This window comes from Sabethes cyaneus, chromosome 2, assembly GCF_943734655.1.
Source record: "Sabethes cyaneus chromosome 2, idSabCyanKW18_F2, whole genome shotgun sequence".
Lineage (NCBI taxonomy): Eukaryota > Metazoa > Arthropoda > Insecta > Diptera > Culicidae > Sabethes > Sabethes cyaneus.
Window position 1 is genome coordinate 55,273,921 of NC_071354.1, and position 27,806 is coordinate 55,301,726.

Sequence of the window (27,806 nt, forward strand, 5' to 3'; positions counted from 1 at the left end):
ACGGCTTTAACGAGCGATTAGATTATAGGAGAATCAGTGCATCAGCAATCATGAAATTAATTGAAACTCATTAGCATACGTCTTCGGGGAACTGGCAAAACAATGTTAGCTCATTAGCATCAGCCATCAGATACAATGAGCTAAAGAGAAGTTACTGACTTCGAGCGTCAAATAAAAAAATATGAAAGTCTGCCACACACGGGGTTATTATTGCAATGATATCAACTCAATTAAAACAAATAAAAGAAAATGATTTTATTAAATTTAAAGATGCCATTAAACATTCAATAGAAGGCAAATTACTTAAGTGAGGTCTACATGATAAAAACACACAACACCAACTGTCTCAAAGACAGTAATTGTTAAGTCATGATCATAAGACATGTTATATACAAAATGGAATCATCACAAGCTCCACGAAGTGACAAAATTTATTATTTTAGTGCATTTTGCAACTTTTTTGAAGAAAAAGTATGAAGGTCTATGCCTAGGGGTACACTCGAGAGGCACACGTAGGACTACGAATGCATGTGCAAATTTTTAATTTACTGTATTGTAATAAATACCCAGAATCATAGCTATACTTTTAGACAAAACTACAAGAAAAGAAGTTTTTTTTTGTCGGAAGGTTTGACCACTGCGACCATTATTTTGATCTATTGTGGTATAAACAAGTTTAAATTTCCTGAATGCCCGTGCTCAGTATATCAGTTTTATCCGTTCCACGACTAAGACTTTCATCAGGTCACAATTACACTTCTTCTGGTGATTGCCGACAATATAGCATTTTGAAAACTTTTGTGCGAAGTAGCATTAGTCAACTCTAGGTAATTGACTTGAAACTGGTATGCTGTTAACTAATGTTAACTGGCTTTAGGATCTTGCTCAAAACGTAATATATTTGTCATAGGTTCACAGCTTACGGTTGAGCGGAAAAAATATATAAATAATCTGGATTATTTACCACTGGTTCACATTCGTCAATTTCCCTGAAAATAGCTGAGATTATGCAGTATTAATTGTGACAATCGGTGGTGTGAGAGAGGTGGTGAGGGTTGATCGCTCGCTTTTTATAACAGTTTACCTTCAGGACATTAAATTGGACTAGGTTGGTCGCGGTCCTACTAAATCTTGTTAGGAGGAGCGCTTTTTCTGGCGTAGGTACTTCCCAAGCACAGATATCAAATAAGTATAAGTCTGAACGTCGCACTATGGGGCAGAACCCGAAAAAGCTCGGACAAAACCTCAAAATTTTTATTTGAGATATTCTGTCAAACTTAATATTCTACGTATAGTAGACATATAATCTATAAGAAATATGCATAAATTGTTTTAAAAAGTGCTTTTTCAATAGGCATTAAAGAAGGTGAAACACAGTGTAAAAAAAATTTGGAAAATGAAAAAATAAAAATCATTCAATCTTTTAGTATCTAGCTACCATGCTGCTTAAAATTCTATACTTTTAAAGGACAATTCACATTAAAGGGATTATAAACTAATAGTTTAGGTGATATTAAGACAGATTTTTTACTAGTAGGCTTTGTTCTGGCGAAATGTTTTAGTACAAAAAATTTGTAATTTTTGTCAATTTTCAATAGTGTGTAGAAAAAGATTTCCACAGATTTCCGCTCTGACACTACCATAAAATCAACATTCAAGGTGTTAACTACTAATAAGCAAAAAATTAGCTGCTACTAGTTGCGATTTTCGGAGTTATTAAAGTTTTCCGAATGCATTTTTTCCGGCATTTTACGCTACAAATTAGTAAATGCACGCGCCAGTGCGAAGTTCACCCAACAAACAATTTTGCTTAAGAGTAGCTTATTCAACTATTGTATAGCTAAAACCAATTGAAGAAGCGTTTGATAAGCTGCTATACAACAAAAATGTTCCTTAACAGCTTTTTTCCGATTAGCTCTGTTTCAAGTCCAATTGGCAGTAGAATATGTGCGGATAGACTTTCAGCTCGATTGAACAAGCCTCCATTTTTTTATTTAGAGTCCAACATGTTGATACGTGTTTGCAGGATAAACAGATTGCATATTTTTTGCTCGTTATTTTTTGTGCCTTCTGCCAGGCTTTGGCTGAGGCCGATGACGGTCTATCTCGCCACTCGTATCTATTTGCTTCGTATGGCCAAACTAATGAAATAAAAAATTCAAATATAACGGAGATCGTACTACGGAAACGTAGTATTATAAACGATCGAGAGGCATACCATAAAATACGCAAAAATGTCCGTAATTTATCTTTTAAAAATCAAAACAAATGCTAACAGAGCAAAAGAAATATGCAATATTTTCATCTTTGCAATGAGAAATGACTTCTAAAATCGGTTAAAATTGTTAATCCATCAAAAACACATGAATGCACTAAAGCACCCCTCGATGCAAAATAAAGGGAAAATGTTTTAGAATATATATAAAATATAGAGATTTGCAGCATGAATTGATATATTTAGCCTTATTCGAAAGTTACTAATATTGTAAGTGCCATCGGTTGGGTGTTTCGCGTTACGAGTTCAAAAAAATTTATAGAAAGGTCTACAAATGGTCGATTTACCCTATACTAGAATAATAATACTAAATTACTTTTGATATACAGATTGTGATAATTTGTAGAGGAGGTCGTCTGACTACCAATTTCGACAACACACTGAAAAAAATGTGTATGAGTATTTAAAATATTTATAACTTGATTCTCGTAAGTCCTACAATTTTGGTATGTTCAGTAACTTTACGTAACTTTACAGGACAAAAAACTTTTCTGAAGACACAACATTTCTAAAGTCATTATTTAAAAAGTTGTACTTCAACGCCATCTATAGGAATAAAAACACAACTACTTAAAATTTACAAAAAGATGCGAAATTTTATTACAAACAATGTTGCTGAAGACAATAAAGCTCTACGAAGCATATGAATGAAGTTATGAGGTTTTGTCCGAGCGCCGGGTCAATCTGCCCCACTGTGCGTCGTAAGAAATTTTCGACCTATTGGGACGAGGTGGTTTTATCTCTTTTTACTTTTGTTATACTGTAACAAAGGTTTAGAAATTGGTCGAAAAACACGAAAATGATCCAAGGCCCGGAGGGCCGAGTGTCATATACCACTCGATAGGGTTCGACGAACTGAGCAATGTCTGTGTGTGTATGTGTGGCGTGTGTGTGCGGATGTGTGTAACGCTGTTTTTAGTCGCGTGTTTCTCGAAGATAGCTGTACCAATCAATACACTGTTACTCTCGTTTGAATGATGTCACTACATAGTAGATCACTATTGCATTGTTTTTCGATCTGACGTTTTGTTTAAAAGTTATAAGCAAAAATGTAAAAACTACAAAACTCGATTATCTCTAGAACCGCTCGATCAATTTCAATAATTTTAGTATCAAATAAAAGGTTTTTTTACTGCCATATCTTGTGCAAAGTTTCGCTAGAAAAGAATAAGTAGTTCAAAAGTTATGCTTAAAGTTGATCTTATTACGGTAGCTTATCAGACCGCAATAAAAATGTTAAGTTATGGTGCTCTTAATACAGTAATACCGTGCTCAATAGTTTTATTGCTGCTATTTGGAAGAATATTGGAGTTCAACACCGAGAGCACCTAGGGACAAAATAAGAAACCAAATTTTTAGCTAACTAAAAGATCCAATTCCAACGAGAAGACAAAAACGTCGCATATTCTATACCGATTCAAAAAAACAAAAGTTTGTATCACCCTGATAGATGAATAGAGGATTACTCCAATAGTTTAAAATGATGCACTGTATTTTATTGATAAACTTCTCCAGAAACACCATCGTTGAAAAATTACGATTTTTTACGCAATAGCAAATGAACGTGTTTTTGTAGATCAAGGAGAGAATCAGGCAAAACGAACCGATTGTGAATTCATCACGGTACTAAATCGATGACAATCAACTCTCCTGATGTCTTTCGAGTAAATTGGAACTATTCGAGTTCATTCCCCTGTCTTTGAATTTGTTTGAATCGCTTTAATTAGGTTTTACTATGTATTTAGGGGTGAATTTGGAAAAATGGACTATATCTGCATTTCGCACAGTATGGAGTGGATGGGATTTGATTCTTCTGATGTTTTGGCAACATTTGGAAGCTATTTGAGTTCATTTCATGGGCGGCAAATAAGTTTTTATACTATTTAATTAGCTTTTAACATGGTTTTTGGGGAAAATAGGGCCAAATGGACCACTTCCCGAAGTTTGCGCACGATGAAACCATCACCAATCGATTTCCTGCATTTTTTTTACATAAGAATAGGTATCTTGTAAGGTTCCAAACCAGCGGCTTCTAATTCTTGGAATTAAGAGCCCGCTTTTGCCCATTGTGCAGTGGGGGTAAAAAATAAATTTGAACATCAGAAAACCTCTCTTGGCTAACCTTGCTTTTTATCATTAACCCTTAAATGCACACGCTGAAAAAATTCATTTGTAAAGAAAATTTATTAATCTAAAGGCGGTAAACATAATTTACTCTGGGGATGCTTTTCACTATGTTGTTTTAAAGCAACATTGCGCATTTAAGGGTTAAAGACGTCCTACCAGCCAAATTTCCTACGTTTTTTCGTGCGACGAAGAAGAAAATGTCGACTTATCATTTTAATTTCCGTCATTCATAAATGAAAATAACTCACGCAAGGCATTGTCGTTATTCTACAGTCAGGAAAACTTGCCTGACCTGCAGAAATTTTGCAGAATAACATTTGTCATGCAGTCCTACACAAATATATACGCGTTAGTTTCGTAAACATTGTTGTGATTTTTAGTTCTGATGCTGAAAAATTTTGATGGACGGATTTTAAAACGGTACGACGAATTTAAGAAATAAAGTCAGTTGCGTAATTTCAATAAAATGCTTTTTCAATCGCTTTTCAGTGATTTCAAAGTTCACGAATCGGAAGGTAAGTGTGTTTTACTTAAAAACTTTTGGAGTATTCATTAAATCCATCCAACAAATGATGAAAATTAAAATGGCGTTACTTACTACGACGGAAATTAGAAAAAACCCTAGTATAACAAAGGTAAAAGGTATCAGCAATTTTGGCTCGAGCAGTGTGTGTGTGTGTGTGTGTGTGTGTGTGTGTGTGTGTGTGTGTGTGTGTGTGTGTGTGTCTACAATCCATCGCCCGTTGACCGGCAGTGCTTTTATGTAAAAAAAATTACTTCAATCCAGAAAGCTTGTTTCTGTAAATGCAAATAATTTTAGTCCTGGAGATGGAAGGTGACAGCTCTATTGTTCATCCAGCGACCCATTTCTAGAATACCTGGATATACACGTACATTGCGAGGTCGCCTTCATAAACAATAAGCACGTATTTAGTAAAACAAAATCATAATTGCAAAATTCTTCTAGACCAATTTAATTTTGATGCATAAAAGCATAATTTCTACCGTAGCGCCAACTACATGTCAAATGAAATCATTATTCGTCAATAAAAATCGAAAATAATTTTCGATGTTTGGCATCTGGAAGAATTTTATCGGGGTTTATCAGGTTTGCTTTGTTTCCATGACATGTGTTTGGAAACTACTCTAACTTTAAAATTGTATACTTATCTCTTGCCAATCGACATGATCAGCATACTACAGGATAGCAGTAAACACTAAACAGTACACTCGCGCAAACTGTATCAATAAATACTTTGATTTAACACTGCAAATTTCTAGAAAAACGGAGCGTTCGAATGAAAACAAACAACCGGAACCGTGCTCCCAGACGTACCACTGTAATATGAACCGTTTTTTGTTTACTAAAATTCAAACAGGATGGTGGGTGCTAAGCAATCTATTATGAGCTCTGAGGTTTACAATTTATGAATCGAAAAATTGGACACCTCACAAATAGAACTACGTATAACCTGTTGTTGCTCGTTCGTACAGTTGAACGGTTTTACACACGACCAAACCCGAATCCTATTTGTTGACTAGGCATGGTTCTTTGAAACCAGTGAGATCGATTCAATCGTGCCAACATTTGATTAGCACATATAGCAGTATCATGCAGCAGCGCGGGTGACGAAATGCCGCTCGTATTGGCCGAAACAATTTACAGCAGAAGTCAAATGCGCGTCACATATTCCGGGTGACCGGAAACCGCTTCTGGTGCGAACTAATATTAGATACCACCATCAATGCGACCGTTCTGCTAATTGATATTTACGGCAAATTTTTATCGTTTCCTTCGAAACAGTGTTGAAGTTGTTCTGTTTTTTTTTTGCTTTTTGTTTCATGTCATTGGCAGGATGTGTGGGTTTCTTGAACTCTCGTCCAAGAGGACACTGTTCCAGGTATGATCTCACTGCAACTATTATTAGCACTGCGTGTGACCAACTGTCCATATCGGGGTTCCAGCGACTCCTACGAGGCTCGTGGAACGGTCTGTAGATGAAAATCTAACCGGTTTCTCACCGTACTGTACCGAGGCAGCTTCTGCGGAAGGGCGCAATCTGCATGGAACCTCGCTGCGACATATGTGTGCACACACATTTCGAACGACACTCTGCAACTGGTCTCACATTTTCTATATTAATTACAATTATGGTAAAATTTATAGCCCCAGTTGGGCAGCTTTTCTAAAACATTTTTGTCTTTTTATTCACCATTATTTATAGTGGCGATGGCCAGCGCGACCGTACCTTGACCACAGTAAATCCTTATATTTTCCACGCTACGGCCGATGCGAAGACCGTCGTGCTGGCATTGGAAGTTTATTTAGTTTAAAAATAGAAAAAAAGTGATAAGCTTTAATATTTATGCACGCACAACGACACTTACAAGACGCTCGGGTCTGAGTTCAGCCCGGTCCGGTTCTTTGCCAATATTCGCTATGTATAGTAACGCTTAAGTTTTACCCGCTCCCGAGAAGAGTGCGTTTTCTCTGTGGAAACCCCAAGAGAAAAACCGATCCGCTCATGCAATTTATTTCAGTTTTATTAGCATTATCTACAATTACCATTAATATGCAGTGTGAATGTGTGAAATGGTCAAACGCAATCCGCTGTTTGGTAGCACTGCGGGATTCGATCGATGATTACTACCTGCTGTCCATGGCAGCCAGCATGATCATCTGCAGTTATCACAACTAGTTCAGGCCCGAGTCCGAGTAAGTGGCAATTTCTTGGGAAAGGTTCGCGACCGAGCGAGCCGCTCGATAATAGTGCAGAAACACGCGATTGTCAGCTCAGTGTGATCATCGACCATTCCATTACGGGTCGGCCCGGGTACCCATGCATTAACAGGATAAAATGCTTTACAAACAATGCTTTTTTTCATTTAAAATGATTCTTTTTAGCTGCTAAAAGTGAAACCGATCACAATTTTATGATAACCGTTTTTTTTTGAAAACTTAGAAAAACATTGAATTAAAAAATTGTGTTGAAAACTGTATTAGGTTCGCTATCAGCAATATTATGACGTCAAACAATCTTTGGTTACCAGAAAAATCATATGAAAACACCTAAATATACGTTTAATTGATTGATTTAATTGATGATTTGGTAGTTGAATATCCTGCACAAAAAAGAATTGATACTGCCTTATCAATGTAGACATTTATTGGAAGATATAAAATATATCATTTGAAATTAAATTTGAAATTTCACCTTGTCGAAAAACTGCCCTCAAATTACGATAGCCTTTCTAATCGACAGTAAATGCATTTGTTTAACCAGTACACAACGATCAGCATAATTTACCATGAAACTGCTAACTACACCGCACTTAACGGTGCATGAAGGCTAAATGCCTACCATAATACTCTACGTTAATCAAATCATGTGGCCGTCGTCTCACTTTACACGTCGCCATACACGAAAGTCCTGTGTCCAACCATTCAACCCGCCAAGCTCTGTAACCACAACAAATGCAGCGCGCGGTCGATCGCATCAGCTGTCAGCTAATTTGCATAGCTTTTATCTCGTTGCTCGCATCACCAAAACAAGTTGGCGCTGTGAAAACACATTACGCGTTTAGCTCATCGCCGTCGACGCGTTTTCTTTGAGATTGTACTGATTGGATCCTCGCGGCTTCAGCTACAGGCCGCGGATGGCCTGCGTCGTGCCTAGCCGGACTCTTCGCATTCATCATTTACTCAAGCATTCAGTTCTTTGTTAGGCTTTTGAGATTCCAGGTTACGTGCTCTGCATGACTGATGAAGATCCATAAACTAGCTGAAACTTGATGTTATCAGCAAACGAATCGTAAAAATGGAAGCTTTTGTATATTACGGGAGAAACAGCTGTTTTCATATATTTAGGTATATAAAGCTAAATCGAACGAAAAAATTATTTCAAATAAATTCAACATGAACGTGTTTAATTGATGTGTCTATAGTTTTTATTGCACCGCACATTTCACCGATATTTTACACTGATCAACAAAATAAAAAAGTGGAACAACTAAACAATCACAATTTTGCGCAGTTGTTTCTACATAATTGTTTAACCGGGCATTTAACTAAAAAACAATCGTGCATTCAGCCCTCTTATCTTATCACAATTTACCGAGATACAAATTTTACTAATACAAACACGGTGGAAATAGCACATCCATCGCTTCCGACAAACGACGACGACAGTTAATGATACTGGTAATCGTAGTGAACAATGTTCCTCCATTATTTCCCAAGATAATGGGGACGCATGGTTGTCCTCTTAACCTACTACATTCTGTAAATTGAGAATGCTGCACAATAGGGAAGGGGAACCCAAGTAACATTACGGATTTTATTATACTCTTATGATGGATTTTGCAACCAAAATACCATTATAAGAGTGCAATAAAACTACAATTGTTACTTGGGAAGGTGACTGGGAATGAAAGTCCTGAGACCATCAAATACTTTTCTCAAATAATCAGTTTTGTGGATAAAACCTTGCCCCCCGAAGCGAAATTCTGTCATAATGAAGGTTATAAGGTTAGCGAAACTCTGTCAACATGAAGGCTACAAATAAACACTAAATAAAAACATAGCTATAATGTTTGATTCTCCAGTTTGTACCTAAATGACGACAACGACAAAAGTGGATTCTGGAAGTAATTCTAATTATTCCTAAACTTGAAAATATCCCAAATTATTCTCTTATCAGTATTCATATTTCAAACATTATCAGAAAAAGGTTTAATCGATCAACCGAACTACGAAATATTGCCACAAAGGCGAATTCGTGGTATGGATCTTGTGTGAATAAGTTTCTCATACATAAATGCATTTCTGATTCAACGGAGGAAGAAGAGACGGGGAAACCTCCGGGTGCCAAGCGCATCTGATTAATTAATGTTAATTTATTTTATTTCACTAGAAGAAATTAGCGAGTAATAAATATGTAAAGATAATAGATACTTGCGATCAATTTTAAACTCATTTTGAACTCCAATTTTAAGTCGGCTTTCTAGTCTAATTTCAAGTAAACGTTGGTGTCTAATTTCATGTCCAATTCCAAGCTTAAATTTGATATCCAATTTCAGGTCCAAATTCAAATCTGGTTTTAAATCCAATCCAATCCAATCAGTTTTGTTTTATTTCAATATCAAATGAAGTATTTCATATCTAATTAAGGGTCTTATTTTTAGTCCGTTTTCAAACCCAATTTCAAGGTTAAATTCACGACTAATTAAAATATAATTTCAAACACAAATTCAAATCTGGTTTTAAATCCAATTTTCAGTTGAAATTGAAATTAAGTTATAAGCTCAAATGCATCTCTCTAGCAACACAGACGTTAGTTACAGGTACTCCGTACCGTACGGTACAGGTGCGCCGTCCAGGCGAGATATCTTTTTTGGAAAGTTAGGCACCAGGCACTTCCTGCGAAGAACGATAAATTGGACGAACTGTAAAACTTCGGTATATAGGCCAAAACTGCAGGGTGTTAACTAGCTTAGTGCAAATATTTCAAGGGGGGATAGAGGACCACAATTAACGAAAAAAATCCTTCTACGCATATGGTGAAATTTCAATCGTTACAGAGTTTTTTTCATATGTGGAAGTACAAAATAACTTGACCTGTATAATGCGATATCAAAATGATATAATATACCCAAGCAACAATGTGAGTTTTATTCTACTCTTACGGTGGTCTTCAAGACCCTTTTTGCTCTTAAATACCATCATAAGGCTGTAATAAAACCCAAATTGATGCTTCGGTGTGTAAATGCGTTACAGAGTTATTATACATTTTTAGTTTTCGGTTCTCTTTTTCTAAAATTGGCTCTAGTACAAAAGTATGCCAGCTAGCTCGATTCTGTTGCTTTTAGTTGAAAGATACGAAAAATTTTAAACTGAGAATTGCTATTATACCTCCTGCTGAACGTAAATTAGTAACTTTTCAGAAGCAAAAAGCTTTGAAATAAGAATTTCTCAAGGTGTTTTCATCAAATTTCTCCCAAAAATGCGATATAAAGTTAGTTGCTTTTGTCTACTAATTTGAAGCTCTGGTACCGTTGTACAATTTGTTCTTTGACGTGAAATACCTAGCTCTTTTAGTTTTAGTTGCAATTTAATTTTAAACGCAACATGTTGAATGCTAAATTAGTATTAAAAAACTGCACGAATTCATACATCACGAATAGCAAACTAGATCACCGCGTGCGACAAACACGGTCTAACGCGTTTGGAAAACAACAACGAAACAGACTTCTCGGGTCTCTTTGGGACGTTTGCAGCATCAAAATGTATTTTCCGGAATAACTTGCGGACAACCATCTTTGCTATTGCTTCGATAATCGTGTAGCAACGACAGCCCAGCAGAAGTAAGGCTATAAATTTTTCGACCGTCAGCTAGCTAATGCAAGTATGTAAACACACATCCAGAAGTTTTCGTTTTGTTACACAATGATTTTAATTTAGAAACATTTACGATACGGCCTTCAGAAAAGGAGCGTTATTTTCAACGAGGCTTCTAGGAGAGCCGCATCAGCAAGTGGCGTCACCAATTCACCATGAAATTTTGCAGATCGTGGGAAATGATCCCAAAACACGCACAAGGAAAGATGCAGCACAGCCCTGCGTCGCATCGGATAGCGTGAAGCGTGTTAAACCGGGTAAAAATGCAGCCTTTCCTAACTACAGATTCAAGAGCTGCTGCTTGCGGATAAACCTCATATAAAGCCAAACCTCAATTTATAGAAAAAATGGCTGCTATTGTTGATTTTCTTCGTATCAGACCGTGTCCGTCACATGCGGTGATCTAGTGCGCTATGCGTGAGGTATGAATTCGAGCAGTTTTCAGACACTGATTCGACACTCAATATGTTACGAAAACGTACATGATAATAAGCAAACATTTTTGTACGTGAGTTGACCATTCATTAAAATGTCCTGTAGTAATGACATGCATTTGCCGCTTTTTACTCACAATTCTAGTTGAAATAGTATGGAGAAGTGATAGAGAATAGAGTGTATGGGAAACCTTCTTATTTAAGACCGTTTTGTTTGGGGGAAAGTTGTATGGCTTACATGCGCAACAGAATATAAAAAAGTGTGTCCAAGACTGGTGACATGTTCGTCCCCCAACCGAAAAATGTACGACACGTAGAACAAAAGATGTTTTCGCTGTTCTTGCATTTCTTTTCGGTGCTTGTGTACCAGTCTTCAAATTTTTGTCACCAACCAGTACATTCAACGTCCCTGCTTGAGAGCAATCCTACAAAAATAATTATCAACGCCGAGGCTAGTGTGTGGAATAATAGGATTATAAGGATTAAAAACAGGTATTAGACCACCTTAATATAAGGGGGCGGCAGTAGTTTAGTCAGTAAAACAGTCGGGTATCAACCGAAAGAGTGTGGATGCGTGCCTTTCCTGCCATTGAACGTTCCAATATATTTTTGGCCTAACATTTTCCAATTCTTCCAATTTATCATTCTTCCCACCAGACATTTCCTCACTTTTCAACTTTGTTTTTTAGTTTGCGTTTTGACTTTTGGGTTTTAACTTTGAACATTCTTCTTTCGAGTTTTGAATTTCGCTTTTGGAGTTTTTTGGAGTCGGGAGCATATAGAGCCATTTGTTCTAATAACGACGGGCAGTCGATGCGATCCGTGCGAAAATGATATGATGATTCAACTAACTTCATCGTTTAGCAATTCTATGTAAAAAGTTTTATAAAAATGTACTTGCTCCTTTTCGGAAAATTTTAGACCGTTTTTTAAGTCGGGAGCATATAGGGCCATTTGTTCTAATAACGACGGGCAGTCGAAGCGATCCGTCAGTAGTTTAGCAGCAAAAACCGCCTGTGCAGTTCGTCGTCTGAGTTCCAGGGGCTGAATGCCAAGAAGTCGGTAGCGGTTTTTATACCACGGTAGGTTCAGTGGATCGCGCCACGGAGGATGGTGAAGGGCATTGCGGACGAATTTCTTCTGTACCATCTCGATTCTGCGCGACCAATTTGCGTGAAAAGGTCAGCAAATGACAGAATTAGTCTCGAGAATTGACCGAACAAGTGAACAGTAAAGCGATTTAAGGCATAGTGGGTCTCGGAACTCATCCGCAATCTTGAGCATGAATCCAAGTTGACGGTTGGCCTTGGAGATAATACTGTCGTAGTGGCTCTTGAATATTAATCCATTATCCAACAGCACTCCCAAATCTTTAATAAACTGTACGCGGAGGAGGTGGTGGCCGGAAACAGTATAGTCATATTCAATAGGTGCACGTTTTCTGTGAAACGAAGTCACGTTACACTTCTCTATACTTAGCGTTAAGCAGTTTGCTCCGCACCAGCTCACCAACACGTTCAAGTACTCTTGCAGTTCCACACAGTCACTCAGGCACGTAATAGTTTTAAAAATTTTAGTATCGTCAGCATAAAATAGCCAACAACCATGTTGAAACAGAAAAGTAACATCATTTATGAAAATTAAAAAGAGCAGCGGGCCTAAGTTACTGCCTTGCGGGACTCCAGATTAATTGGAGAAGCAGCTGGAAACAGTGGATCCTATTTTGACATATAAGTTTTTGTTTCTCAGGTAAGATCTGAACCAGCATACGGCTTCCGTATATACACCCAGTCGCTCCATTTCAAGTCCAAAAACAAAAATATCGTTATGCAAATATTTGTATACTTTCCGATCCAACTTTACTCGGAATTTGTAAATAAAACGGCCATAAAGTAAGAAGTTCAATCGGGAAAACAACAAAATATCACATGAGCTACGTCAGGGAAATACGGTGCTTGGAGAATTAGTCTTGGGTTTGATGAAATATTCACTTACAACATGAGACTGTGAGCCGGAGTATTGTTGTGATGTTGTTGTTGTTTCCCCACAAATCCGGTCCCCGAAGATGAACCTTCTGCCTCTTCATGTATTACAAGCATAGAAGCAGATATTCGTTAGCGACGGGTTCGAAGTGAATGATAAAATCATAAATAGTGCGGTTCCGCTTTCAACTTTTTGTACCACTCAGATAAAAATTTTTCGTTATTATTGAGTCCACATGAAATTTTAAGAGAAGCACAAAATTTCAAGCAGACTCTTTGCTCAACTAAAACCAACATAGTGAAATCCTCCGAATCACCAAACAACGATGTGTTTACAAAGCTAGTACGAAGCACAAACTATCTGGCAGTTTGCTCTCAGAAGTGATGTGCAAACTATTAACAGTTGTTTAATTTCTTTTTAATAAAATACCGAACGTGTGTTTTTTTAAAGACAATTGAGATATATTTTCCTCAGGGAGATGTAGGTTGCTTTGAAATATTTCGAGCAGTGCTGAGATGAACCAACCCTAACGTCAAAATTCTCTGGATGAGACAGCTTTAGTGTGCTTACAATACTTGAAAAATATGGTTCCACATTCTATTACATGTTCGAGCGCAACCATGGCCACTTTCCATCGCGATTTTTAACTTGTTGCCAAGGAAAAGTAAAGTAGTAACTCATCCTAACTTGTATCATTTTGTAGCACCCAGCTTTCGGAAAATAGTTGAACTGGTCGGTTTCGCAATAAACGCAACTTGTCCAGTCCAGATAGCGAATATTTCCCATAGCTGTCCTAGGCGTAGGTTTATTACACTCTACCAAGTCCAGCAGTAAAAGCGAAGCATGCATTTACAAATTATCGCATTAATTCGCCAGCCACGAAAGCGGTTTCATTTCTCCTGCACGCACATAACACGCGACGAACGCGTTCAAATCATCGCCCTGTCCGGAGGAGAAGCAACTTTGGCAGGCCTTCAAAGTCCTCCCATTTGACACTTTTTCGCTGTCGTCGGCTCGAGTCGCGATGAGCAGTTTAACAGCGTAGACAGCGAACGCACGATCCTGCTTGCTATCGTCGGATGAACTCACCGGAACGCAGCCCAGGCCAATGCAATTCAACCGGTTCGTGGCACTAGTTCGAAGGCAGCGGAAAAGAATCGGAGGAATCTTTTCGCCCTCCGTTCGGACGACCGTCCGACCGACCAAAGTTCCATGATGCCAAAGTGTCGATCCAGTGCAAACAGCAAGCGAGTTTTATAACATGATAATTAACTATAATTTATGCCACCACAAATTGACAGTTATGTGTGTGCTTATTGTACCGCGTGCGGGCCAAGCCTACATCGCAAAGAAGGACCGATGCCGACGATGCCTAACGACAGCCGATAGATGTTGTATAGCGAGAGAGACAACATGGAGCGCAGTCGAGGGAAATGCTATATTATTTCCTTCGCCAACTACTAAGTAGCACACCGGAGGGCAGCACAGGGATCGACGGCGGCAGCGCGTTGTGGCGGGCGCATCCACCCGTTTGACGAGAATCGGCGGGAAAACTGATACTTACTGAGGACGAGAATGTCCTTACTAGCGGATTACTACAGGTGGGCAAAGTGGGTTGAGTTGAAGAAAACCGGGGGAGGTTTTTAGCTTTCCACCCAAGCAATAGAGGTATGAAGATAGTCGCTATTTCAATTTTCTGCTACTCATTCATCGGTTGAAAATAATCCAGCGCAGAAATCCAGCTAAGTTGAAAAAAATTTATTCATAATAATCTTAAGGTAACAAACAGTGAATATAAAAAAATTTGAATTGAAGCACATTACTTACTAATTCAAGTTTATTTGTTTTGCGATGATTGTTAAAGATGACTTAAGATAATATGATGATGATATGATGATGATACTTTTCGGAAAATTTTAGACCGTTTTTTAAATTAGTGTTTCGGGTACCCTCTTCTAGTGATATTTTTAGTGATGGTACATGGAATTTGATGATAGTATACATCTGTTCAATTTTTCTAGGTAGCTGAAAATGACAATAATCATCACCGTCTGTTATCATTTGCTCGATACTCAGAGACAGTTCTAGATCAAATTATATTTTTATACTTCACGACAATTCAAAGAAACTATAAAAGCTCGACACAGTGAAAGCTCTGGGTTGACCATCTGAACGATGATGCGAATACAAGAAGCAAAGATATTGTTGATTAATACAGCACCAAAAACAAGCTCAAAATAAATAGAAAACTGTTGACTTCAAGGTATGATAAACGCAATATTTTATTTTTAAATGGAAAACTTTATTTCATTACCGTAACCGATCGAGTATAAATTATCAATTTTATGTACAGTTCAAAAAAGAAGAATTTTTAATAACAAATTACAATCGAGCCAACAGGTTTCATCATCGAGCCACTTTGTCGCTATGTTACAAGAAGCATGATAACTGCTGCTGCAACATTTATCGCCTGTTAGCTAGTCAAAGCATTGTACGAAACTGAATTGGTCTTGATATCGTTACCCTAACTGGTTTAGCTTCATCCAATAATAATGTATCCTGAGACGAATAGGCACTATAAAGTCAATTGCACTGTTCTGCCATTATTCCAGAGCATGGTATGGACCCACTTCGTGCATTAGTTATTCATTTAGTTCATCAAAATTTCCGACTTTCACGAAGTAAAACCAGAAACATGGTCGGATCTTGGTTCAGTTTATATTGGCAAATTTAGGAATATTGTTTAATTCAGCTTGCTTCACCCAGTAGGAGTACACTAGACTCTAGCATTACATTGACGTTGCATGATGCAGTTGGGAAAATGCACCAGCAAGAAGTGATGTATTGGCGCTCGATTTAATGCCTCCATTATTCGATCTCTAATGAATTTTGTAGCTTACCGAGCAGTGGATCGTATTCGTACACAACGTGAAAGTTCTGCACGTGTTGAGAATTAATTTCGTACCCAGCAGAAATGTTTTCATTCGGTAAGCTGCTCAGCTTTGAAGCAATAAATATGCACCATAACGCGAAAATTGTTTCCCATGTGGAAACTCACTAGGTTTTCCTGTTTTTACGAACCAGTAAGTGTAATAAGCTCGAAGATCATTTCAGTGTAATTCAAGCGAGAAATTATGCGCATGGCTTTCAGCAAAGTTATAAAACCTAGCATAAAAACACTAACAAATAATCACCAGTCCTGACTAAACTCTATCAAGTGGTTGTCTGCAACGAATCTAACGCGAGATAAGTAAAAGCCCTCAATGTGACTATTAGCAAAACAAATATTATTTACCCACTCGAAATGAATGATATTGCTATTTCATCAGCCGCACGGCGATGGTACCGTCATTGCGCTGCAGAGCATATCAAAAGAAGATTGAAAATTGATGCAATAGGTTGAATGTTCTCGATATTCTGTGTTATGAAAATTTATCACCCGTTGTCGTCCCAAAACCAGGTTGCTACAAGTTGAACTACTATCGATTTTATTGGGGCTTCAACAACACTATCGGTGTCTATGACAGATGAAAAATGGCTAGCGTATCAAATTCACCCTTTTTCGGTAACCTATAAAATAAGCTTCACATCCACCGGAGTACGTTGCTAAAACTTGTGTGAAAATTTCCGGTCAGATCGAAGAAGGATATTTTCATTCCAAACGCACAGCCTTTCAAAAAGCTTAAGGGTTTTGCTGGCAATAATCCTCTGGAAATGTGGAACAGTTTAGCTTTATGTTGTAGCTAGTTTGAGCGCACAAGAAATCATCAAAGGTTGTTTAACAGCTGGAACTAAAGCAAAACGCACAATTCTGCAGTTTTTACCATACTCAAACAGTGGGAGATAAGCCTTTGTTCTCCGTGTATGTCAGTTAGCCGAATTGTACATAAACAACGCTTCTTTTTTGCTCCGAACGTACCTATTTTCCTTTGTGCCTGCAAAGCTCCATTCGTGAACCGTTTTGTTTCTTTTTTGCTTACAATTGAGGACAATTGCTGCCGGAAGTCATTGAAAGCTCTGCTCTGCGGCTTTGAGACCACAATGAACCCCTGTGAATTGAGCTTAACATGTCTCAAAGTAGAGATTTTGAAACAAATGCAGCAGTTAGTTGAGTTTGTGAAAATTCTTTAAAATTTGCATACGTTGCGATTCCTACATACCAAGTCTATTGGAACTATAACCAGAGCACAGCTTTAAAATTACCACAAAAAATTTCTCCATAAATGTGAACGACCTGTGGTAGCACATTAATTTTGTTTCACTGTCCATCAAAATGCACCACATAACAGTTGAATGGAGCTATCGAATTGCAGTAGGTAAACACATTATGTGGTTTACCCCAACATTACGCGCTAAAGGTTTCATTATCTCATTCATGGAGTATTAATTATCCTGTAATATGCACCATTTATTCAACCTTTCATCTGACATTAACTTTGCACTTCAGATAAGCAGTTGCGATAAACGGACCGATTTTAACGGCAGCCCTTTCTCACGTTTCAATATTTGTCACGTAAAAATGCTCTTGTTTTGCTAGAAATATGTACTGGAAATCACGCTCGTGCAGTAGAGTTGCTCAAGCTTACCACAATAAATTGGATGTTTAAAGATAAAAATTATTTTTAACATATGAAATAGAATACTCAAAAATTTCTTTGAAGTTGGTTCTTAACTGATAAACACATTTGAACACTCAAAGTACGATATTGGATTACCAAACTTGTCGTCACATGTTCGAATTATATTTGGAAGATGTTGTTAGAGTCAATAGGATCGTAGCACGAGCCCCGAAATCATCTTATTCTCTAACAACTGACGGTCTGTCGAATAAAAACAGAAGATCAAGCTTCAAAAACGGAATGTAGCACCTAGGCTTTGCTTTGCTTTTTTTAAGTAATTAGCACGACATTTAATAACACCCACAAGCCTCAAAACGTCAAACTCACAAAAACAAGCTGGACTCTATAATATTTTCCATAACTCAAAAATACTTATCAGCAGTCGCTTTACATTTAAATGATTTTCAGTTTGGTAGTAATAAACTACTGCTCTATTAGGTTAAAATACAAAGCGCCTCCATAACATCTTCACAGATGGAGAGACATAGTTATCTATAAAAAAAATTAAGCAATGTACTGACAGATGCAGTCGGATTTTTTAGGGTCAATCGTCATTCTTTCTTACCTGTAGGGAATACTGTTGTAGGTTAAAAAAATTAGATTATTTTCCTGTACACCCAACTGTTAGGCAGCGAAGTCTATATCTAACCAAAAAGCAAACGTCCGAATCACGTCGGCATGTAGCGCGCTAATAATTTGCTTTTTACCAGCTAGAATATGAAACTTTTCATATTGCTTCAAACGCTAAGTACAAGCGATATGCGATAATATTTGGTTGGTTCATCTCTGTTGCGAACGAAAACGAAGATGAATGGAAGGCGCACAATATACAGTATACTTTGAAGTAGGTATGTTTTAATATGGCTTTATAAACATAAAATAGTTTTTATATAGATAGAGAGACACATTCTGCGACGTCGTTTTTATTCAACATTAATCCGCATTCAATTTTCACTATATAGCAATTAAAACAAGCATTTTTTGGCTCATTCGTTTTTAGTTTATACTGTAAATACTGAGTAATTCATATTTTATCCCAGTAAAATAAAGCATGATTGCCGTTGAACGCGGTTATAAAAATCAATGAAATACAGATGTCTGGTATTTCAGGGGGTGATAAAATGCTTCTACGCATACGGTCAAATCTCAATTGTTTCAGAGTTATTGAACATTTTTCGTTTTCGGTTCTGCTTACCTTAAATTATCTCTGGTACAAAAACTATGCTAGCAAGCTCAATTCGGTTACTTTCAGTATTATTTTTAGTTATAGTTATACTGGACCCCTAAAAAGGAATATTAAATTCCACTGGGCGCCCATTAAATAGTTTTTAAATAATTTTATGTATCCTCTTTTTGTTTTCCTCAGCTTAAATTAACTTTTTTGTTTAGTGTGTTGTCCAGTTCTCTTCTAAGCTGAGGTTTCTGTAAGTGTCCGATACCAGGGGGCTCTCTGTGTGAGCTTTTTGGTAACGGGGGTGAGCGGAGGGTTAATTAGAAAAAAAACTACAAGGTATACAGCCCTAAGGGTTGTACGAAAGGGTGACGTAGGACTATATCAGATCATAAGATTAAGGACTAATGTAAACTGCATTTCTGGAATATGTATGTTTATGAGAATTTGTTAGTGCCATTGTTTAATTGAATTTTTAAAAGAGCAGAGCGAAATATTCAAATTCAATTCTTCATTGAATGCAATGGTCGCTTTGAAAATACGTGGACGGGGGTTCATAAGTACAAGGCCTGCAACCAATGAGACATAGAGATTTCTTTTAAAAATCACTCGTGTGCATCATAAAGGTTGAAATGGTAATAAATGACCAGCCCACAGATTATTGCATTGAATATGATTATGCCATATGATCATCATATGATTATGATGTAGTTTGACATGTTTCAATAAGGCCATTACAAATATTTTAAAAAGTTTTTGTCCCTCCGGTGTTGGGCCACTGAAGGGGGGGGGGTCAAAAAAAACAAAGAGAATTTTTTAATCGAGCAAAAAAAAATATGGATTTTAAGTTTAAACGTGAAAACCAAATCTATTCTTGCTTTTAATGTATACGTTGTTAATTTCCATGCAAAAATCTACGAAAAAAAGACAAAAATGAAAGAAAATTTTTTTGGCCGATTTTCGGAAATTCCGCTGTTTGAATTTCCATTTCTATTTCAAGCGTTAACTCAACTCGTACATTCATTTTTCAAGCTTTTCAGGCTGTAGAGTCCACAGACAATTGATTTTATAAAAAAAATTAACTCATATCCTACAAATTATTTTTTTGCCCCCCCCCCCCCCCCCCCCCCCCCCGATTTTTCAAGCCAATTTCCAAGGGGGGGTGACAAAAACTTTTAATATGATTTGCAATGGCCTAATCTTACTTTATCTCGCTTGTGGCCTTTAAAAGGGCCATTGGTTACAAATAACATTAAAGTCGAAGCACATTCATTGCAAATATGGCGTGCCATTCGAATGTCCTTCTCTTTTGACATGAATGGCAACAAACGCGTAAGTTCGCGGCGTCGATTCACTGTCTTTTGCTCCGAGAAGATTTTACTAGCTTACTTTCACAACTTACCGCTTGTTACATAGCAGAAAATATGGCTCATACGCAAAAATTTTTGTTTTATTTGTATGAGTCCTTATCCTCAAACCATCATAAAATAAATTAATACCTCCAATAACCCCCACATGCCAAATTTGGTTCCATTTGCTTGATTAGTTCTCGAGTTATGAGGAAATGTGTATATTATTTGTATGGGAGCCCCCTCTTAAAGATGGGAGGGGTCTTAATTCACCATAGAAATAATTCTGGCCTTCTGTAGAAAAAATTCTTACCTCCAAAAACCTCCACATGCCAAATTTTGTTCCATTTGCTTGATTAGTTCTCCAGTTTAGAAGAAATTTGTCTTTCATTTGTATGGAGGCCCCCTCTCTTACGCCTTCCTTAAAATTGGTCTCTAACCCTCCATAAAATTGCTGATCATTTTATCTATCCAACGACACATAAATTGTTCAGTTTCATTCAGTAGTTTAGTAGTTATTACCATTGGAAATCTTTCATTCAAACGTTACACTTCTATTTTCGTTTTCACAAAGTGCTACCCAGTCCCAGTATAGTAAACAAAGACGTAGTCCTACATCAAAAGTCTGTCGTATAAAAACAGAAGATCAAGTTTCGATAGCGGAATGTAGCACGTATTTAGGCTTTGTTTTGCTTTGATTTTACTTGAAGAAAATCTGATTTATTAAAATTAAAGATAGATGGTCCAATGTTGAGAGAAAATTAGTGAACATTTGAAAACGGTTCATAATCGGCTGTTCGGCGAAGCTTTCGTTTGATGTCGGAACAAGAGCGTTGGTAAATTACCAATTGTTACACAAGCACTCGTCTACAGCAATTTGATAATTTTAAACAAATGAAGGCAGATTTTTTTAGCAACAAACGGTGTAAAACGGAAAGAAATCGCGATGCGGAAAACTACGGCTCCCACCGCTTGCGTTGATAAACAATAAGCAACGCCGCAGAGGAATGAACTATAAAATGCGCGTTGCGGAAAAACAGGAGTTAGGACAAGAAAAACTGGTGTGCAATAAAATTGGAAGGAGTATCGTATGTTGTTCCAATTATTGAACTTACGAGTTTATCGGGAATATGTGTTATTAAGACCCAATTTTATTCATTTATCGAGTACAGTAAGTTTCTATCAATGCTACGAGACCCATAGAACATATAAATTTGCATATAACGTTCGGTAAAAGCTTATTTTGTAAATCATAGTTCTTAATAATTTTGACAACTCTTATGGCGGTTTTCAAGGTCAGTTTTGGTCTTAAATGGCATCATAAGAGTGTAATAAAACTCAAATAGTTACTTGGGATGCTAATAAGCAGCTGATTTACTGTACTGCTTATGGTAATGCTTATTGGTTACCTAGGTAGAACATAGCAAGAGCATACTTTAAATTTGGCAACATTAACGTTGCGCGGCTAGTATACCCCAAGAGAGGTATCGCTAGTGTATTGTTCAAAAGCTTACACATCATTTGCATAATGTTATATATGAACATAAATGTCTGTTCTGTGTGTTGGAAATTTCAGGGAGCAAATAGACGCATAATTAGCTACATGACAGGATGGGGAGCTGCCAGAAAAGAGACGAGGAACAGGGGGAGACGTGGAACGTGAGTACGAATGTATGTTCCACTATAACACCGGAACGCCTGCACGGTTAGACTCACATCCCGAATAAAAATGTATAGCAAAAAAACATTAAATTTCACTGTTACAAACATTGAAAAACTTCGAAAAACCACATTGAAACAGTGAAAATCTTTGTAAGTTACACTGAAGTTACCATGAATATCACTGTTTTCACAGTAAATTTTAATGGAAACCGCCAATTTTACAGCGAATAAGGGGGTGATTAAGTGATGTAACACTAAATTTTTCGGCTTTTTCCCATACAAATAAAAACCAAAAACAGTAAAATTTGTGGTACATTCACTATAAGTTTTACACTGTTTTACAACGAAGTTACAATGAAATTTAAGATAAGTTCTGCAAAAAAAAAATGTAGGCTTTCGGATTATTAGGACAAAATAAAACCGGCTGATTAATTACGGTATTTCATGTTTTTGAAAAGGTATGATGACAATGAATTTGATAGGCTTCGAACTATTATGATTTTCGAGCCGCATTCATCGCTCATATTAGGAAAGTATTAGAGGTCAGTACACCTACTTAAACAAATTCCGCTTTTTCCCATTTACGCCTTATCTCTATCTGTTAGATCCTAACGACTCTTTATTTCATTACTGTCTTCTATCGTTCCCTCTGTCAATTGTAAACACCCTTATTCTTTTTTTCGTTCGAACATTCATTCGAAAGTTAAACCGATTCGTATTCTTGTTTTCGTTCGAATCTATTCGAACGTTCGAACGCCCCCTTCCTTTTGCTCATACGAATATGAGAATAGTGCTTCCCGATTCGTTCGAAGCAAACTATTCGTACGAATGCAGGATCCGGCTGTAAACAAGAATAAAGGTGAACATCTACCGTTATAAAAACTTAATTATATGCCTGACACCTCATTCGATGTCAAGACGTACACAACGAGGTTGGTCTATTCCATAGGAACGGAGTCTTTCCCCGAACACCCGCGTTTAGAATCGCGGCTAATATGTTGACAGACGAACAAGTAAGTTGCAAGCGCCTGCATAGTGTCGTCGTCCCGTCAATAAAACGAATTAGATTAAACTTCTGGCTCGTCGGTTTCTACAGTAGACGGAGGAAGAGACACAATTTGTGTGTACAAATAACTCAACCTGCCAAGGATTGGACCTTAGATTATTTCCTGCTTCGAAACAATTTGCATTGTTGCCGAATTATATGAAAAAATTTCCAAGAACGGTACAGTGAAGTTACAGCATAAAGTGTTGTAAACAGTAAAATTCATTGTAATCGTAAAGTTTTTACATTAATATGAAAAATTTTCTAAGAACGGTACAGTGAAGTTACAGCATAATGTGTTGTAAACAGTAAAATTCATAGTAACCGTAATGTTTTTACATTAATATTCGTTATGCATTTCTACCCGGGAAGCGCCTGCATAATGTCGTCGTCCCGTCAGTAAAACGAATTAGATTAAACTTCTCGATCGGTGGTTTCCACAGTAGACGGAGGAAGAGACACAATTTGTGTCTACAAATAACTCAACCTGCCAAGGATTGGACCTTAGATAGAGATTATTACCTGCTTCTAAACAATTTGCATTGTTGCCGAATTATATGAAAAATTTTCCAAGAACGGTACAGTGAAGTTACAGCATAAAGTGTAGTAAACAATAAAATTCAGTGTAATCGTAAAGTTTTTACATTAATATGAAAAGTGAAGTTACAGCATAAAGTGTTGTAAACAGTAAAATTCATAGTAACCGTAATGTTTTTACATTAATATTCGTTATGCATTTCTATGCGGGATGTCTTATGATATAAAAGAATCAGCGCGGGAGGGTTGATAAAACTAGAAAGCGGTCTCTTACAAGGTGAGGAGGGTTCATTTGGATAAACGGGTGAGTTTCCCATTGCATTTTTCTGAAAAGGGGAATGCGATGACCATTCACATGGGGAAGTCCAAAACCGTAAAAAAAGGCTGTATCTCACTTCATAAGGATTACCGAAAAAACACAGATTTACAAGTGGCTGGAGGACAAAAGGAGGGAGAGCTAAAAAGGGTAAACTCATTCAAATGAAGAAATCGAGGTTTAGTTTCTTTATTATGGAAGTTCGCCTTACAATAACAGATGTACAAGTGGCTAAGAGACAAAGGGTTCCCGAGTAAGCAATCGGGCAATCGGCTAGTAATAACCAAAATAGTAAAGATTTTTGAGAAATTTCTCAAATTTAGTGAAAATAAATGAGAAATCAAAACGGTTACGACTATTTCAGTCAATTTTGCAATGCATAAAATGATGTAGACCGCGGAGGGATGAAAGTAACTTCAAAACTCATATTTAAACCAACTTATCACAGATCCCATATTGCAGAACAATTCTTGAAAATGGGATATTATTCTATTTAATTTATGACGTAGAACTACGTCTTACCGCAGGGTGTCAATCCAAAATTTGGACTCAAGCCAGCATCACGAAAGAATGAAAGATTTTGAACGTGAATAGCTCTTCCAATCTAGAACGGATTTTGAGGGTTCGTATACAATTCGATTCATAAAAGATGCAGTAATTATATGGTTTTCTTGAAAAGATTGAAAATCAACGGAAACTTTCAAGTTAAAATTTTCCCATACATTTTCCATGTGATAGCCTTGCTTCCCAGGCACAGACGACGGTTGCATTCACCAAACTTGTGGCTGTGTCAGGTGGCTATGTGTGGGTTGTGGTAACTTTCTACTTCGATCTAAGCTTGGACCCCACCAGTGGTGATCCGACTTAGATATCGTCGTTTGTAAATTTATTGTACGTAAGCTCAACTTTCGATGTTTAAGTTCGAAAACAGACACTGATGAAGCCTGCAAGTCGTAGCCGATATACTACGCATCTGAAATGGATAGTGGATTTCAATCGTGAAAAGTTTTCTTTAATTTCAATATTCGTATTCCATTAAGACACTCAAAAACTTCAGTAAAATAGAATGCATAGGCAGCTAGACTTTTGCCATCAGAGTAAAGATTTATTTTACATTCAATACACGAAAAAATGTATTTGACCGTAACATTTTTTTTGTTCAACCAGCCTGAAGGTTATAAAGGTATTCATCAAACTTTCATCAACAAAACAAAAGAAAGTTTATCTCACTGTATTATTAAGTTTCAGAGAATCTCATAAATACATAAAGTTTGAAAAACGTGATTTTCTCTTGGAGGATTGATTTGAGAAAACAATATAAAAACTTTGTAAAAAATTTTCCCACAAACTTTCATGTTGGATATATTTTGGCAGGTATACCTAGCATGAACTTCAGTGTGACTTCGGAAATTATTCTGCAGCAGCTCTGAATTGTCATTTCAAGATACCTATTCATCTACCGCGAATCGAATTTTCCCACGTATTTCACTTAAAGGCACCAAAAAGTCCCACAGCACTGGTTCTGCGTAAAGCGACTATCAGAAAAGTTGCGAAGGAAAATAGCGAAGATCAAAGATTTTCGCTGTATGATGAAAAACGTAATGAAACGCGGATGACGATCAAAGATTTCCATGGCACGAAACGAAAAAAATTGCAGACCTGTCAATAGCAGACAAAAATTCAGCTGGCCTGTGTTCGGCGTCTTTCATACCCCCGCGGCAGTTTTGTCAGCAGCTATAGTTCAACAAAGTTTTCACAGCATCCAGTGGGTTGCTTTTGTAACTGAGAAAAGTGAGGTGTCAGGTAGTTGAATATTCAAAACCAATCGAGCATATTTACAATTCGAATTTGCCTGGTGATTTATACTTGTTTCGTTCCATCTTAGAGATAAGGTGGAATAAACAAGAATGAAACCAATAAAATTCACGGGTCAACTGGAATTGTAAATGAAAAAACTTAAAAATAAAGCTCCGAGGCAAAATATACTAGTTCTTTTGTTACTCGAAATACACTGAGTAGTTTGTTATCAGTAAAATAAAATGCTGATCATTGTGCTAGAACATACTCACCATGTGCTTTAGGACAGCACAGTTGAAACAGCTCGGCGTTTTTTCAGAACCATGCAATACAGGTTGATTCTACTGGAAAATTTATCGAAAAACTGAAACGGTGATGAAAAACTGCTTTTTTTCTCGGCTAAATTTGAGACTTTACTCTTCGCCTGCACACTCAACCGGGCGTCCCAATTAGGTTGATCACAAGCAAAAACAGGACTTTTACACTATCGAATCAGATAACAATATTTCATCACTTTATTCGATTGCCAAACTTTCGACAACTACCAGCAAACGCAAAACAACCAACAACATCGCCTTTCTTTTCACATGCGACAAAACAGCCGGCTATCTCGTAACATTCAGCACTTGGGCACTCCGCGGTACAACAATACTTGTTTGCTATGCGATCGGTGAAACTCACTATATTTAAAGACTGTTTATATTCTCTCGCGTCATAAAATAAAACAAGTATTTTAAGATTAAGCAAAAACCATCCTGCGCTACTACCGACGGCAAACGAATCTCACCTCTTTAGAGATATAACCCGATGCGGACAAATCCTCGCGTTCGGTGGAACCTTTGTGGGATGTTTGTTTTCATTCACAACGATAGCGCCTCTCGCTCTTTTTTGTCGGTTTATATAGCGAACCGGAGATTCTTCTTTTCCCCCGCACTGACTGCAATCACTGCCCCGTACGAAGTACCGGGTAAAACAACGGCTTCTCCACTTCACTCCACTCGGCTGCTCAGAACTACCAACACTGCATATGCTTCTGGTTTCTGGATGGCAGGGCAAAGTCTTCGATCAAGTTCCTCTGAAACCTGAACCTAGTCGTAAGACTACTGCCTGACTTCTTTTGCTCGGCACACAAGAGTTAAGTAAATTAGCTAGATCGCGTCGATGATATCACTTATTCATAGCATAAAACTTTCCAGTGAGTTGATTTTTTTTCTGCTTTGCGAACCACTCCTCTGGAGCAGTATCTTGGACAACTGGTTCTAGCACTTTATCCGGATTAAAACACATCAAAGTATTTCGAAAAATATTACAGCACTGCCAACTGAACACCACGCACCGTTTGTTAACCAGATATGCCCAGGTTCACTTCTTGGTGTCCGATTCAAGTTCAAACCGCGCTCGGCTATTCCTTCCTTCCACTGCGAGTTCGTTAAGAAGACTTAGCCCGAATCAATTGCCGCGACACCGCGAAGCGCCTGTACAGCGCGCTTGCCGTAGTCGTTGCTTTTGTTGCTATTGTTGTTGTATGAACACTCACGACGGCGGCGGCTGCGTACAATTCCACTCGCCCTTCACTACCTTGCTCCTTTCCGATCAGATTCTGCCCAGGCTGTTGCTGACTTCTCATACTAATCCTTCTCCAGAGGCGGCGGTAGGCATGGGCATGACTCGAAGAACAGGAATGATGTGAGCTAAAAATAAATCCATGAAATAATAAACAGAGATATGAGTGAAGAAATACAAACAGGCATCTCAGTACAACAACGGACGGATGAAAAATGAATAATTCCCGTTTTAAAATTTATTTGCTTTAGATAAACGCAACCGCCATTCGAGAGACAGACGACGGTTAACTGCAAACGTTAGTAAAGTTGGGTGAAATTTTACGACAGACGAACAAACAACAAATTGCCAGCCGACCGGACCGACACCGACCGTTGCACAAAATATCGTTGCCACTTTGATGGAATATTTTGCTTCGGTGTTATCACTTCAACGCCGCTTCTTGTATGATCTATTTGTTGTGAGAATTGCAATAGCAAATAGTAGATTGTCTAGCTTGCAAACTGTGCTATTGGGACGAAACCTGCAATG

At 37.5% G+C, this 27,806-nt stretch overlaps 1 protein-coding gene across 4 annotated transcripts in view; it reads right to left on the reverse strand.

The window, feature by feature from the left end:
* The window catches only part of LOC128738277 (receptor-type guanylate cyclase Gyc76C-like), a 161,506-nt gene that overhangs the window by 96,434 nt on the left and 37,266 nt on the right, over positions 1–27,806 (reverse strand). For all 4 annotated transcript variants that reach the window (XM_053833287.1, XM_053833285.1, XM_053833288.1 and 1 more), the window contains exon 2: positions 25,985–27,403. The gene's annotated coding sequence lies outside the window, so the exon portion shown is untranslated. The remainder of the gene's footprint in view (positions 1–25,984; positions 27,404–27,806) is intronic.